Below are 16,629 nucleotides of genomic sequence, written 5' to 3'. Positions count from 1 at the left end.
CTGAGGCCTGGCCCAGCCTCGGAGTCAGTGAACGGGAAGGGCCTGTGCCCCGCTTGCCCCTTCCTGACTTAATGAGGAGCAGGGGCCCTGTCCCTGAGGCCCTGGCTGCTGGGCAGCCCTGACCCGACCTTTGCCGGGGACTGGGAGCTTGGGGACTGCTTGAGCAGGTGCTTCCGGAAGGCTCCAGAATGGGCCACCTCGGTCCCGTCACGGGCAGAAAGCCCCCACTCCCTGCGTGTGGTGGACTCTGGTTAGGAGGTGCCAGAGCGCATACTGGTCAGCCCGCCCTCCTGATCCCCCCCAGTCAGGTGCGACGTTCCCTGAGGGGGGCAGATGGGGGCCTCCCTGCCCCCACACGGGGCTGCCCTGACCATCGGTCACATCAAAGGACTGACAGCAACGGCTTTCGGGCGAGCTGGGGAAGAATCCCAGTGCGGGCGTGGAACTGGCCTTCGTGTGGCTGTGTCTGGGTCCGGCCGGCTGCCCTCGCCTGTCCGCGGCGGGTCCCGGGCGGCGGGCAGGATGGGCCGCTCCCCGGCAGAGCCGGTGCGACTTCCCGCCGACTGGGTGCAGAGCTGGGACGGCCGTGGACCCCTGGCTGGTGGGGCCGAGGTGTCGCCCAGCCTGGGAGCTGTCGCTTGCCTGCTGCCTGGGAGCTGGGGAGGCCCAGGAGACTCCACCACCCGAGCAGGTCCAGACTTCTGCCCAGTGGCCTGCAGCCCCTTCTCCCTGTAATCTCGCCTCACTGGGGACCCTCACCCCAGGGCTGCAGGCCCAGCGGGCCCCCAGGTTTTCCCTTCCAGACACTGCCCCCACCCCTCTCCCGAGCCAGCACCACAGGCCCCAGGAAGGGCACTCACCCCACGGACCTCCGCCCTCACTGACTTCCCGTGACACCACCTGTGCCTGTTTGCACTTTCAGCCCCTGCCCCTGAATTGGGGGTGACATTGTCCCTGACCTGGGCCCCTGCCTTTCCTTCTGGGCTCAGGCCCCCTCGGGGCAGCCTCAGTGCTGGCCATTCCTGCTGCCCCACGGCGTGGCCGTCAGGGGAGGAGGACACCTCGCCCAGGCTGCAGGAGGGGTCCTGGCGGCGGCGGCCGGCTCCCGGCCAGCGTGGTTCGGGAGCCGGTAACCGGGACGTTGGTGGTCACGGGTCTGGCTGCCACAGGCGTGGTGGAGCTGGTGGTGAGCCGGCCAGCGCTCCCTGCGCACTGTGGGCCTTTTGGTCCGTTTTAGGTGCTGGCCCTGGGCTGGGCCCCGACGGGCACCACAGACAGCAGGAGCCAGTGTCAGGAGGGGGTGGCAGCTATGGGGCAGCCTGAACCATGTGGACAAGGAGAGCCAACCCACCCTCCCCATCAGGGAGGGCTCACCTGGGGGTGGGGCCTGGCCAGGAGCTTTGGGCAGCGTCCAGGGTGGCCCCACCTGGTGGGGCTCAGCACAGCCCCTCGGCTTGGCTGCCATGCTTGACCCCTTGATTCCATCCCCTCTCGGCATCTCTGACTCCACTGTGGCTACACCCCCAAATGCTGCCTCCTGCTCACGTACCCTCCAGCCCCACGATGGGGACCCCGGGCTGCCCCTCTGATGCTCACTGGCTCATGTCCACGTGTGTGGAGGGACCGCGAGCCCTTAGCCCTGGCTCGTTCCTGCCCAACCCTGAGAACTACCCCCACCCTGGATGAGCAGACCCTTGCCCGCCCCCTGCCGGTCCACGCCAACGGCCATTGGACATCGGGCAGAAAGCAAACAGATAGGGCTGGCCAGGTGGAAGGTGGAGTTGGGCCGGCCGCAGGATGGGTGAGCCTCAGGCCTGGGTGGGAGCACCTGGGTGGCCTTCGCCTTTCAGGTGCAGGGGTAGCAGGTCAGCGGTGTTTGTTCTCTGCTGGTGGCCTGTGAGGGGCGCTTTGGGGAGGGTGGCACACGCTGGCCCTGCTGGTGACCCTGCTTGGAGGCGTGGGGGGTGGCACTGGGGCACACTTGTCCGGGTGCCCAACTCAGGCTGCTGCCACAAAGCACCTGCGTGGGTGGCCCGTCAAGGTGGCTCCCCCAGCCCTGGAGTTTGAGTCCGGGGGCTGGCAGGCTGGGTGGGTGAGGCCTCTTCCTGGTTGTAGGTGGTGCTTTCTTGCTGTGTCCTCGCGGGACAGAGGGACAGAAAGGGAGCTCCGGGGTCTCCTCTAATAAGGGCACGAACCCCATTGTGGGGGCCCCACCCACATGCCTTTTGCTCACTGCTCTTACAGAGAGAGGAAGGGAGAGGCAGGAACTGTGATGTGCGGGAAGCGTTGACTGGTTGCCTCCCGTACGTGCCTGGACCGGGGAATAGCACCGGCAACCTTTCGGTTACAGGATGGCACCCACCTACTGAGCCATGCTGGCCAGGGCAGGTCTTGCTTTTCTATGAAGTCTGAAATCAGTGCTTTTTAAAATATATTTTACTTATTTCTTTTTAGCGAGAGGAGGAGGGAAGGAGAGAGGGAGAGGAGAAACTTCGACACGAGAAAAACCAGTCAGCTGCCTCTCGCACACACCCCGACCAAGACTGAATCCACAGCTCGGGCACATGCCCTGACCAGGAATTGAACCGGCGACCTTTCGCTTTGTGGGATGACGCCCAGTCCACTGAGCCTCAGGCAGCCCCGGGCCACACGCCTTTATGGGCGTTTCCGATGACGTGTTTAACGGGACCGTCGATGTGCTTCTGCGAAAACCAGCCATCTTGCTCTTCACTTTCTCTCCCTCCCGTCCGTCTTCTGCCTTCTTTCGGATGAACTGAGAGGTTTTCCGCGGGCCGGTTCGCCTCCTTTGCTGCCTCCTGTGCTGCCCCCACGCAGACAGGACCCGCCTTTGGGGCGCTGCACCGGAGCGGCAGGCCGTGGGCGCGGCCGTCGAGGAGTGGGGGCTGCGTGGCCGAGAGCCCCCTCGCTTTGCCTTTGCTTTGGGCAGGTGTTTTTCTAGGGTGAGAGTTGCTTTTTTTTTTTTTTTAAGTATATTTTACTGATTGTGCTATTACAGTTGTCCCATTTCCCTCTTACCCCCTCTGCTCTCCACCCACCTCCCACCGGCACTGCCCCCACTTAGTTCACGTCCATGGCACATACACGTTCTGTGGCTCCTCCATTTCCCACACTGTTCTCATCCCCCCTCCCTGTCTGTTTCGTACCCACCACTTATGCTACTTATTCCCTGTACCTTTTCCCCTACTGTCTCCCTCCCCCTCCACACTGATAACCCCCCATGTGCTCTCCATTTCTGTGATGCTCTTCCTGTTCCACTTACTTGCTTAGGGTTTTTTTTTTAAAAACCTAAGGAGCAGCAACAACCGCTGCTCCTGCCCGGTTGTTGAAGCGATGAGTTTGTTGTCATTTTACTGTTCATCTTTTTCATCTTCTTTTCCTTAGATAAGTCCCTTTAACATTTCATATAATAAGGGCTTGGTGATGATGAACTCCTTGAACTTGACCTTATCTGAGAAGCACTTTATCTGCCCTTCCATTCTAAATGAGAGCTTTGCTGGATAGAGCCATCTTGGATGTAGGTCCTTGCACTTGGGGTAAGCGGGCATCTCCCGTCTGGTTTCTGGAGTCATTACACTGGAACGGATCACAGTCACATCGCGGTCCTCACTGGCCTCGGAGCTCGTCAAATACAGAGGCACGCCCTGGGCCGGTCGCGGAGCCCCTCAGTGTAAAAGGTGGTAGGGAGGTGCGCGCGCGGTCACTAGGGAGAGAGTGGGGAAGGGCAGCCAAGGAGCAAGAAGAGAAAGGAGTCCGCTGTCCGCACCTGCAGGAGGCGTGGCCCGGCCGCTTCCCGTGAGTGAGGCCTCGTGACTGCTCCCGGGTCCAAGCTGCCACACAGCCCGCGGTGGGGCTCACCCGCAGGCGCTGCTCCTGCCCGGTCCCGGAGGCGGGCATCTGAGGTCGGTGTCACCTGGCGGTGGCACCTTCCGTGGCCGTGCGGGGCTGCCTGCAGTCGGGGGCTTGCAGACGCGCCACCTTCACGTTCACAGGACACTCTCCCCGCACGCGTGTCCGACGCAAAGTTCCCCAGGTTTTACAGGGGCCCCACCTCATGGGGTGAGGGCCCCGCTGGGGAGCTCGTCTTGGGTACTTACCAGACAGGTCACTGGGGGGCTGGAGTTGGGGCGCTGCCCTGGGAACGGGGAGGGGTTGTGGCTCCATGTCATCCCCTCGCTTCCCTGTTCAGCGGTCCACACGCACACACGTGGCCACGGTGCAGGGTCGCTCTGTGCCTAGGAAACCGCTCTGGGGGCCCAGCATCTCTGCCATCCCGGGGGGGGGGGGCAGGCGGGCCGGCCTCTGTGTCTCCAGGCCTCCACCGCGGCCATGGCTCTGCCGTGTGGGCCCCTGTCCATTGTCACTGGGAACGAGTGTCCCAGACGGCCCCGAGGTCTCCAGACTCCTGCCAGGGGGCACCCTCCAAGCCAGACCAGGGCAACAGCCCCCTGTGCCCTGCTTTCCCTGCCTCTTCTTGGTCTTGGTGTCCCTGGGAGCTACATGGTGCCCCCAGGCCTGGGCCCTCCCGGCCTCAGTTGGCCCCCGTGCCTGGTCCCCGCCTCGCCCTGGCTCACAGCCTGTGGGACATGGGCGGGCTCCCCAGTAATGATGAGAATGACGGCAGTGCCCATACGGCAAGCGTGCACTTTGCTCGTCTGTGGCTGAGACCTGCCCGCCCGACCCCACGACGCTGACCCCGGGTGGGGTTGCCCTCTCTCTGCCAGCTCTCTGCCCGGCCGGCTCTGTACCCTGCGGCTTCGAAGGCCACAGCTGGCGCCTCGAGGCTGTGCGTGTGGCAGTTCCACGCTGTGGGCGTCCCCATGTCCACGCAGTGAGATTCCACCTCCTTAGCTTAGTCTGCTTCACTTCATTGGAATCACTGGACCAGCCAGACAGTCCAGGGGGAGGAGCACATGTTCCGACCAGGGCACTGTGCTGAGGGCACACGCGGCCTCCTGGAGACAGGCTCCCTCTGCAGGGACGCAGGCAGGCACGCCAGGGTGCGGCAGCCCTGCCCGGGGGCCCGCGTGGCCCCCTCAGGCAGGGTCCCCCCGGGTGCCCTCCCCAGCGGGAGGTGGCGATTCTGGGGGCTTCCCAGCCCCCATGGCGCTTATGTCTTCACGCTCACATGTTGCCTCTCCCAGGGGCCGGCCGCCAGTGGGGGTCCTTCTGGCTTTTCCAGGTGGGCCCAGGTAGGTGGGTCCCAGCCTTGGGAAGAACTGGGTGGGGGCCCAGGTGGAATAGCCCCGACTGTCCCCGAGCTGCACAGGCAGAGCCGTGGGGCCCCTCTCGAGCAGGGAGGCTGTGAGGGCTCGGATCAGCCTCGGGTTCAGCCGAGTCTCAGCAGTGTCCCCAGCGCGGCTCGCCACATGGGGTCCGAGGTGGCAGGGCCAGCAGGGTGGGCCCGGGGCCACAGCAGAGGGAGGTGGCCGAGTATCTGGGGACTGAATGGCCACTGAGTGTGTCCTGTCGCATGAAAGGGTCCCTGTGTGTGTGGTGACGAACACGCCCCAGCCATCGCTGCGCCAGGGGCCCCGCCTGTGTTCAGCATGGGGAGAGAAAATCCATCGCCATGTGCAGAGGAGGAGACTGAGGCGTAGAGAGGCGAGTGACCTGCCCCAGCCGTGCAGGGAGGGAGGGAGGGGGTCCGACCCCCTCTGGCCCAGCCGTGTGCCCGCCCCACAGCTGATGAGACCTGTGTGTCCCCGGGCTGGCAGGTGGTGGGCCCAGCCCACAGACGCAGACGGGCTGTGGCCTCGGGCCTTTGGTGTGGAGGGACGGGCCGGGTCAGCTGGCCGCGGGAGGTCCTCTGACCACCGAGATTCAGCACCAGGGCCGTGAGGCGGGTCCCCGAGGGGTAGGGTCCCCACACAAGTGTCGGGTCCTGTGCACATGCTCACCTGCTCACACGCTCCTTCCTGCGAGGCCTCGGGTGCACACGCCCAGGACTTGGCATGCAGCACCACCCTCAGGACAAGCGTGTGCTCCGGGCGCCCCCTCCTGGCGGATGTTGGCATTAGCGTGGCACCCGCCTCTGAAACCTGCTGTGGGCTGCGGGGCAGTGGCGGCGCCTGGGGGTGGGAGTGGGGGGCGGCGAGGTCCCCGGACATCCAGCTGCAGGAGCCCCCTGAGCTGAGGAAACACGGAGGTGGGTCGACGCAGACGGTGAGGCGGCGGGGCCTGCGTGGGACTCTGGGGGGAGGTGGCACTGGGGTGAGCCCGACCCAAGGGACTCGGGGTGCCCCCCAGCTCCGCCATGGCTCCCCCTTTCCTGTGAATGTTCAGAAGGGGCAGCCGCAGCTCCAGACTCTGGACATAGGAGGCCGGCCTCCACCGGGTGCTCACAAGGCCCCAGGTGACATCTGTGCCACAGGACCTGGCCAGGACGGCAGGCCACACGGAGAGGAATGTCCCCCGGCCTCCAGCCCCTTGGGAACCCCACTCACCGGGGACTCGGGGTGGGGGCTCCCCCAGCACGTCTGGGAGGTCAGGAGGCACCTGGCCCTTGCCTTTCCCTCCTGAACACCATCTTGACCCAGATTTGCTTCTCTTCACCTTGACATGCCCTCTGTTGGGGCCTGTCCAGCAAGTCTGGGGGCACCTGAGGGGCAGGTTCAATGGGGCGGCCGGTGGGTGGGCCAAGGGTAGAGGCTGTCTCACCCTGTGCCGGCCTTCCTGGCCTGTCAAAGGTCTTCACCCCAAATCTGGGTGCCGTGGACCACCCCCCATCACACATGTCCCTGGGCGCAGGGACAGGACCCTCCCAACAAGGCTCCCTGAGCTGAGACCAGGCTGGAGACCCCGCCTGGTCAGCACAGCTCCCCGTGGATGGGGCCGCGCCAGCGGGGTGGGGGAGGGGGGCAGCTTGCCCTCGGGGTGCCTGGCGGTGTGGCCCTCGGGCCCAGGTCGTCTTGGTGGTCGGTGTGGTTGGTCCCGCTTTCGGGGCAGCTAAGGGACTGTGCCTGGCTTCAGGCGCCCCAGCCAGCCGTGAGCCCGCCTCCCTGGCAACCCCTGGGCTGCGGCTCCCCAGAGTTACTGCCTGTTGCCTCGGGAGCCTCCTGGAAGCGTCTCCTCCCCCGAGGGCGTAGGCGGGGGCAGGAAGTGGTGCCACCGGGGGCACAGCGTGCAGGGCCCTGCCCTTCATCCACCACTGAAAGCCCACCGAGGGTGGGAGCCGAGAGCAAACAGTGCGCTGGCCCCGGAGGGCCAGTGGGGGCCTGCAGTTCCAGACCCCCAGAAACAGCCCCGACTAGGGACTCCGGCTGAGCTGCCCTGGCTGTTTGGTGCCCCCAGGTGGCCTGGTTGGGCTGCTGTGGGCGGGGGCTTGGTGCAGGGAGTGACTGTGAACCCAGCACCCAGAGCTGGGTCTGAAGGAAATGGCTGCCCTGTGGGCTCACCTGGGCTCCAGCAGAGGGCAGCAGAGGTCCCCTCCACCTGGGGCAGGGCCAGGAGGGGCTGCCTGGACCCCACCTGAGGACCCGCCCCACCTTCAAGAAGGCACCTGCTGGCCCCACCTGCAGGCCGAGGGCAGCTCCTGTGGCTGCCCGGGCACTACCTGGAGGGACGGCCTACTGGGCGTGGCGGAAGGAATGACGCAGGACGCAGGGACAAGGAGGCCCCCTCCCGGCTGACCGGGGAGATCTTGCGGGAGTCACCGCCTCCTGCCCCATTTGGTGGCTGACACGGTGCTCTCGAGTGTGGCCCCCGGCCCTGAGTTGAACCCCCCGCCCTCCCCCAGCTGGCCCCTGCCCTAACGTCCCACCCTATGTCCCTGCTCAGACCCCGTGGCCCTGACAGGGTCCGCCCCACTGGGGGTCCCCACAGGGCTGCACCCCAAATGTGTGGCCATCAGACACACATGCACTGGACCCCTGCCCTCTCCAGTCACTTCCAGGGTGTCCCCTGGGTTCGCCCTCGCTGGGCCAGAGGGCAGCCTGGACTCTGGGGGTGCCCAGCTGGGCGCCGCCTCCTCCCAGCTGCCTGGGCTGCTACCTCAATGCTGTGCCCCAGTCCAGGGAGAGAGAAGCTAACACCACTCCCACCAGCTGTGTGTCGTGGCCCCCAAGATGCTGGTTCCTGCAGCCCTGGCTGGTTCCCGGAAGGTGCTAGAAGGGTGGCGGTGCTGGACCTGTGCCCGCAACAGGACCTGACCATAAACCGGGAGGGGCGGGGACCTCGGTGTGGACAGCTGACCCTCCCTGGTGGACTTTCCTCCTGGCCAGGCCTGCAGCTGTCAGCCCCGCCCCGGGACTGGCCCTGTTTGTTCCTTGAAGGAGCTGATGGGTCACCCGCCAGCCCTGGCCGGGGACAGGCAGGAGGCAGGCTCCCGGGGGCTCTGCGGCCACCACCCCAAACCTGGGCCTGGGGGTCTGCTAGCCGGGAGCATACTGGACAGGTGACCAGTGCACAGGCAGGGAACCTGGGTCCCTGGAAGGGCAGGGCTCCCTTGAAGTCCTCTCAGCTGCCAGCTGACCCCGAGCTGGACAGGGGCCCGGCAGCGCACGTCCTCCGCGGCCCCTCGTGTCCCTGCCACCAGCCCCTGCGCCGCCCTAGGGAGCTCCTCCCCCGGGGTCCCAGCAGGCGTTCCCTCTGGCCTGGATGAGGACCCCGTCACCTCACAAGCAGCAGCCGGTGGGCTCAGCTGCCGAAGTGAAGTCGCCACACTCTCCGGTGGAAATTAGAGTTTTGGAACCTGCCACACACGGTTGTGAGCGAATGTGGCCAGAGCTCCTCGTGGGGGAGGGCTCGGAACCAGGGCCAGCTGCTCCGAAGTCGCCAGGGACCAGAGGGCCCCACCCCCGGCCAGAGGGCCCGGGCTCCTGGCGTGACCCGGTGGCGTGCGCTGGTGCGTCACAGTCCAGAATGCCCTCCGCCCTAAGGGACTGCCACCGGTCGGGGGCGGGTACTGTGTCCCAGGAGGAAGTTAGTCGGGCAGGGGCCGAGGGATGGCGCTCCCGCTGCTCGCCTCGCGGAGGTTTTCGTGCGAGAAAACATGTTTTTGTGAAATTGCTCCTTACTCAGCAGTGTGTTCATCGCTGCTTCTAACCTCTCAGCCTGGACGTCTCGCCAGGCGGCCATGGACACTCCGCCCACGGAGAGCAAGCTCGGGGCCGCCCAGCCTCCCGTGGCCTGGGGTCCGCCCTCCTTGTCCCGCTGCGGACGCGTCCTCACCACGTGGGCTCCCGAACGCTTTTGGGGGAGACCCAGACGTTGGGGGTGGCGAGGTCACCCCCAGGGGCAGGTGCCAACCCAGCCGGAGCCCTCCACTCCACAGAGCTGCCCCTCGGTCACCTCCCCTGGGGCTGGCCACCTGAACTACATGTATTTACTTGTTGCTCTCTGTTTAAAACAACTTTTTTTTTCTTTTGGAGAGAGAGGGGCACGGATCTGTCGTCCCATCTGCCTGTGCACCCTGACTGGGGGGTCGAACCCGCAACCTCGGCGCATTGGTCGACGCTCTGACCAACCGAGCTACCTGGCCAGGGCTCTCTTTTAAAAATTCCTACTTTTTATTGTGGTGAAATACTCAGAGCATAAAGTTTCCTGTCCTAACCATCTGAGGGCACAGCCCAGCGCGTTGAACACACGCGCACCGCCGTGCGGTGCTCACTCCCTCGTCTCCAGAACGTCCCGTCTCCCCCACTGACGCTCCGTCCCGTGAAACACGCGCTCCCCGCCCCGCCCCCACACCCGCCGCCCCGCTTTGTCCTGTGAACCCGACGCCCCCAGCGCCCTCCTGTGAGCGAAACCACACGGGACCTGCCCCTCCGTGTCCGGCTGGCTCCCGTCACTCCACCGCCTGGGCCGACCGCATGCTGTGTGTCCGTCCTCCGTCCACGGACACTCGGGCCGCCCCCGCCTTGGGCTGCTGCGACCACCGCTGAGAACGTGGGGGCCCAGGTATTTCTCTACAGCCTTCGCTTCCGTGGGGCCCTTTCCCAGAGGGGGGGCTGCTGGGCCCCCAGGCCGTTCGGTGTTAACGTTTCAGGACCTGCGTCCTGTCCCCTTGGTGGCCGCCGTGTGTCATGCTCTCAGCAGCAGCAGCACACTGGGTCACTGTCCCCACGCCCTCCCAGCGCTGTCACTTCGGACAGCTGGCCTGGAGGGGAGGCCCCGGGGCTCAGCCTGGGTGCCGCGGAGCCCGAGGCGTTTTCCTGACCAGGGTCCTCTGCTTCTCCTGGATCTCCCACTGCCGCCCTCATCGTCCCTGGGGGGGCCTGTCCCCACGCCTGTCCAGTCAGAGGCTGGAGGGGGCCCTGCCAGGATCGGCGTGTCCTGCGGCCTCCGGTCCCCTGCAGGCGCCCACGGTGTCCCTGTATTGAGTCTGTGAGGCCTGGAGACCGGCTGGGAGGCAGGGCCAGGACTCCTGTCCCGCCGGAACCTGAGGGCCCCGACCCCAGCGGGCGACGGCAGGTGGGGCCCTGGGCCTGCCCTGTGCTGCTTTATGGTGCTGACCTCGACTGGGCTGCGTCATCGGGTGCGATGCAGCCGAGGGGCGGGGAGCAGCAGTTTATGGCCCCGGGCTGAGCCCGGAGGAGGCCTGGCCCTTCGCATCTTTACTTTGTGATGTGCCCACGTCAGCCGCGCCGCCTCAGGGGCGTCCGGGGAGCCGCCGGTTCCTGTGGCAGGAATTTGGAGAGACGCCAACCAGGGCCATTGTGTGAGCAGCCCCGACGGTCCCCGCCGAGGCCGAGAGGTGCACGGTCCCCTCAGCCTTCGTCTGCATCTGTCCTCCCTCTCCCCGGAGCCACTCTGGTTGCTGTCCCTGCACACTCACCTGGAGTCTCTCCATTAAATCGCCGAACGTCCCTGAGCCCGAAGGGCCCTGTGCGCCGGGGGAGGCACAGGGCGGGATGTGTGGGGGCTTGTGTGCTGCTGGGGGGGGGGCGGGGAGGGGGCAGCGCCGGGGCCGGGTCTGTGGCCTGGCCGTGCGGGTGCGGGACTGAGAGCCCTACCTCTGCCCTGTGACTTACAAGAGACCTTTGCTCACTGGGCCTCACACGCCTGCCTCCCACAGATGGCGGAAGAGTTCGGTGGCGCCTTCTCTGGTCCACTCCCAGAAGGGCCACGCCACCTTGTCGTTGGTGCTGTGGTGGTCTCGCTGCCCCAGGTCCGATGAGGGTCCCGCAGTGAGGTCTGGCCACAGAGCAGAGTGACCCCAGAGGATGGGGCCCCGGAGTTTATCCTTCCTGGTGTGGCGGCCCTGCCCAGGCGGGTTGGCAGGCCTCATGTGACGGGCTCGGCCTGACCTCCTCCCCGCACCCACCCCTTCGGACCCCCGCACAGAAACCAAGGTGGCAGCGGCACTCGGACGGCCTTCCACGAGGCCGCCTCTGGGCCTGTGTCCAGTTCACCCACCTGCCCACCTGGAGACCTGCCTGCCCCCACCCGGGGTGAGCCCAGTCTGCGTGCCGTGCTCCTTGTCCCACGTCCCCGTCCGCACACGCTCCGGCCGCCTCTCTGCGGAGGCTGGGGAAGGCGTGCTGGGCCGGCCTCCTGCACCGAGTCCCCTCTGTCTGAGGCACGGGCTGGGTGTCCCCAGGCAGCCCAGGGTCCAGGGGCTGGGCAGAGGCTGGAGGGCAGGAGCGGGGGCGAGAGCTGGTCTTTGGGGTCCCCGGAGACAGACCAGGGCCGAGGGGCCCAAGACCTGGGGGGATGTGAGCACTGAACAGGTGGGACACGCAAGGAGAAAGATCTCCCGGCGACGACCTCGTTTCCACCCGAGGGACCGGGAGAAGAGCAAAGTGAGGTGGGAAGCAAGCGGGAGGCGGCCCGACACGGGCAGAAGAGAGAACCACACCCGAGAGACACCGGAGCGAAATCAGTGAACCCCAAAGCTGGGTCTTCGTGAAGGCCAGGGACGTGGGCAGACCCGCGGCCAGATTCGGGGAGGCTGGGGAGGTGTCTACACTGGAAACTGGACGCCGGCCGCCGGCCGCCGGGAGACCAGCCCCAGCTGCGGGCAGACTCGGCGCCCGCCCAGCGTTAATTCTCCCAGACTGACCCGTGTAGTCGGCGCCCTGTTGTAGAAGTGCCAAAACAACCCTAAAAATCAGAAATGCAAAGGACAGGGAACAGCCAGACAACCGGGAGAAAGAACGAAGTCGGAGAGGGAACGTCAGCCGGTGCCGGAGCTGTATGGGAATCGGAACAGGGTGGCATCAGCACAGAGACAGATGAATAGGTCAGTGTGACAGACTAGAGCCCGGAGATAAACCGCACGGATATAAACGGCCCTTATTTTACAAAGTAGCAAAGGTAGCACAGCGGGGGAAGGGCAGCCCCGGACAGGCCCCCCGCTGCATTGCGGGCGTCAGCTCCCGGCGGGTTGAGTAAAACCTAAGTGCGCAGAATCTCCAGCGGAAAACGTGGGAGGAAAGACTTGTCACAAACTCGTGACACCAGAGACACGATCCGTGAGAGTCGAGCGATGCATCGGACCTCGTGGACACGGACAAGGTCAGCTCTGCCAAAGGCACGTTGAGAGCGAGGAGACACGCCGCGGAGGAGGAGACAGGGGCTTGGGGAGGGGCTCACGCCCAGAAATCACAAACACCTTCCCGGGCTCTGTCAACACACCCACCCAAGTGGCCCAGTAACAGTGGGATGAGACTCGAGCGATGCTTCGCCAGCGAGGGCCTGTGGGTGTCAGGGAAGCACAGGGACAGAGGCCTGGCAGTGTCATTCGACGGGCCCGGCAGCCTGAGCCGTAACGCGGAGCCCCGTGTACCTGTCAGAACGGTCAGGGCGAAGGGACCGGCCCTGCCGAGTGCTGACCAGGCTGTGGGGTGGGGAGTCGCCCGCGGCGGGCGGGAACGTCGTGCCCGCCACACTCACAGCGTTCTGGGTGGCCCCCCGCTTCTGAAAAGGTGAGGGTACCTCTGCCGTGGCACCGAGACACTCCGCTCCCAGGTAAGTGGTCCCATGCAGACCCATCCCCTGTCCACGCGGCTTCGTCCGTGGGGACCTCAAACTGGGCACCACCGGGCGGCCCACCGGACGTTCCCGCTGGTGGTCGGGAGGGCGCACTGTTTCAGTCCCACGGAAGGCGGAGCTGCTCCGTGATGAGAAGGGGGTGCCTCAGTGCAGCTGGAGTACCGATCGTGTGACAGCGCAGCTGAAATATGGAGACTCGCAACTATGAGAATGGATCTCCCAAAAAGCTCCCATTTCCGTCTAGGGACAGACCATCGGTCAGTGTGACCTCGTGGGGGGGCAAGAGGAGGCTGCACAGGGTCCCCCGTCGTCCTGGGTGCGGCCTGTGCCGGGTGTGTGTCTGCGTCGGCACTGAGCGAACCCACACTCACACACGGGGGGTGGTAGGTTATCACACCTTTGTGAAGCTGTTTTAAATGATCTAGAATCGATGCTTTTAGAAAAAACCTTGTCCTGCGTTTTTCAGACCGGTAAGTCGCGTTTCACTTGCTGCCATGTGAAGTCAGAGCCAGAATGTGTAATGTGTCATTTCAGCAGTTTTAAAGTTTACAGATTTAAAATTCATCATAAAGTATCTGAGCCCACCTGCGGCGGAGGTACAAGGGATTGGGGGTTGGGAAGGTTTCCGGGGAGGGTTGTGTGGGGCGGGGCGGCCGATCCGGGCGGTCGCCACAGGGGTGGACGCTGCGTTTGTCAAAGCCCATCGAGCTTGGTGACTCCGAGTGGACCTCACTGTACTGGAAACAAAGGGAGCCGGGGGTTGCCCCCCGGATGGAAGTGGAAATGTGAGAGGGCCGCGCCCTGTATCAGTGTGGGCAACGCCTGCTCTGCCCCGTGGCAGGTGCAGGGCTCCGTTCCGTGGGCACCGCCCAGGGGCCTCTGGTGTCCTGTCACTCACACTGGGCTTCTCCCAAGAGCAGCGGTCAACCCTCCGAAAAACAGTCATGCCACTGGCGAGCGGGGACAGCTCGCACCGTGGGGCTGGAGGGCTCCCGGCCCTGCTGTCCGCTTGGCGACTTCTGGGTGGGCGAGCTCAGGGTGGTCCTGCACCCTCTCACCCTTGACCCCTCACCTCCCAGAGGACGGAGTAATGTCAGCACCGGCCTCCCCGGGCCGCGGAGGGTTGTGATGTGGGGGGGGGACCGAGCTCCCAGTCAGTTACCGCGCACGGGACGCTCTCGTGAGGTCCACAGGGAGCTCATCGTGCGCACCCCCCGCCTGAGAGATCACCTGTTTGTACGCCCGCCCACCCACCTGCTCACCACCATCGAATCCGCCCACCTGCCCACCCACCATCCTGTCGCCGCTCCTGTGAAGTGGGCCCACAGAGAACCCACACCAGCTGCTGCCCTTGTGGTGCTCACAGCAGCAAGGGGCAGGGCGGTGAGGACAACGGCCGGGGCAAGGGCGTGACACTTGGGCCTGGTCTTGAGGTGAGGTGACTGCCGGGAGGGGGCTGGTCTGAACCGCGGCGAGGAGCCCGGCTCACGATGGCCGGCCTGCACCCCGGCTGCGCCCCTGCTGCCTGAGACAGACACCCCTGGGCGCCCTTCGCAGCGGTGAGGGGCTCAACGTCCTACCTGCAAAGGCCTTGCAGGCCCCGGGGAGGTGATGGGGGGCCGGGCCTGCGCACCCCAGGTCTTTGAGAACCTTGGAGGGTGCAGGATGGGCGAGCTCGGCAGGTCTGCCCCGGGGAGGGCTGGGTGTGCTGGTGTTTGCTCGGTCCCGTGGCTGGGCCTCCCTTGGGTGTCCAGAGGGGTTGGGAACCCCCAGTTTCTCTGGGTTCCCTCTTCGTGTGCCCACCGAGGCCATGCCAGAGCTGGGGATATCTGTGTGTATGCATATGTGTATATGTATGTGCATATATGTACACGTATACGTAGATACATAGATGGGGTATATATATGTATGTGTGGGTATATAGACGTGTATGTATAGAGAGATGGGGGGACACAGGGAGACAGAGGGAGAGAAATTTAAGGAGGGTCTCTAGGGAGGGTCCGTGCTGTGGTCTGAGTTTGAAGACTGTTGGGGGTGGGATCCTTGAACTCTTCCCTCCTTGGGGCCTCAGCCTCTCTGTAAGGCCTTCCACTGGTTGGGGGAGGCCCCCCATGTCATCGATGGGGGGTCATCGGCTCACCCCTGAAAAACACCTTCAGAGCAACACCCAGGCTGGTGTGGGACCGAACGCGGGGCACCATGGCCATGGCGACAGGTGCCATGACCCGTCTGCTGGAGGAGACAGGTGAGGCGGTGCCCCTCCCCCGCTCCCCAAACTTCCTTCCTTCCTGCCCCTCCTCTCCCCCACACCCCACTTCCTGATGAGTCAGGGTTTGTGGACAGAGCCACGGAACCGTCATTTTAGGTCTCGTTCTGTGACGTCTCTGTGGCCTCCTCCCTGTGGGCGGAGCTGTAAAGCCCCACCACCCTCGGAAGCGGTGTCCGGTCGGGGCAAACACTGCTGGGCGTGGGGCTGGGCGGGGAGGCTCTGGTGGGTGCGGGGCTCTGGGCCGGGGCAGCCCCGCAGGTCCAGCTGTGGCCGGGCAGGTGTCCTGGGGTCCCTCGGGCATCGCTGCCTGTCCAGAGAGTGGCCACACCGGCGGTGTCCTTGACCGCCTTCCCTGCGCCCGGGACAGGCGGGTCCCAGCTTGGTGGGTCCTGGCTGAAAGGAGTGGAGGCAGCACGCACAGCTGTCCCCGTGTTAACAGGGACGGGTCCCTGCTGGAGGGCCCCGAGGGTCCAGGCTGTCTCAGGACACTTCCTGGTTTACTTCCATCCAGTGTGTCCAGCCTGCCCCACCCTGGCCTCACCCGTGAGGGTCACCTGGGCCGCCGCTCTGGGAGGCCCAGCGAAGCCCGGCGGCCCTGGGGAGTGACCAGGGATCTGAGAGTGTGGCCGTGGTTGGGAAGGGGTCCCAGACTCTGTGGGGGCGGGGCGGGCCTTGGCGCCTGGTCTGGTGGAGCCCTCAGCCCCGTGTCTGTCTTTGTGGGCTCTGCCCCGCTGTCGTGCCCCTGCTGACGGCCTGGCCTGCTGCCTGTGTGTCCTGGGTCCCCACCTGAGACCCCTGGGCCTCAGGTCGCCACCGCTGCCCCACCCGGAGGGAACACAGACTGACCTCGGATCCGGAGACCCTGCTGCCTCCATCTCAGGGGGTTCCCGCTGGTCTCAGGGAAGGGGGACTGTGCTGTGTGTCCTGTGTCCCCAGGGGAAGCCTGGCCTGGAACATCACGGTTCTGGGCTGAGGACGGGCCCCCTGCGCTCGGGGCTGCCTGGCAGGCCCCACAGGAAGGGCCCCTGGTTCTTGTTTCTAGTCCTGGCTCCTGCCACCCTCCGAGTCCCCGTGTGCCCAGGCCCCAGGTCCCGTCCCTGTGCAGTGAAGACTGTCCCTGGCCCTGGGGCTGGGGGCACAGTGGGATGGGCTAAGGGGCTTCATCCCAGGCCCCCCGGGCAGCCCTCACCCAGGGCCCCAGTAACTGCGGGGATGGGTCCCGCCCAGTGACCCCGGGAGCTCACGGTGCCCCCGTGGCCCCGGCAGGCTGTCTACACCCCCCCCGGCCCGGCTGGAGCCAAACTCAGGGTCCGCATCTGCCCCAGGAGGAGGGAAGCAGGGTGTAGGGCGGATGGGGGGCAGGGCTCTGACTGGTGCCCCCCCAGGGTGAGGTCTGGGGCAGACTG

The sequence above is a fragment of the Artibeus jamaicensis genome, unplaced genomic scaffold, assembly GCF_021234435.1.
Source record: "Artibeus jamaicensis isolate MK-2021 breed Jamaican fruit bat unplaced genomic scaffold, CSHL_Jam_final scaffold_537, whole genome shotgun sequence".
Lineage (NCBI taxonomy): Eukaryota > Metazoa > Chordata > Mammalia > Chiroptera > Phyllostomidae > Artibeus > Artibeus jamaicensis.
Note: the sequence above shows the minus strand (reverse complement) of the source record.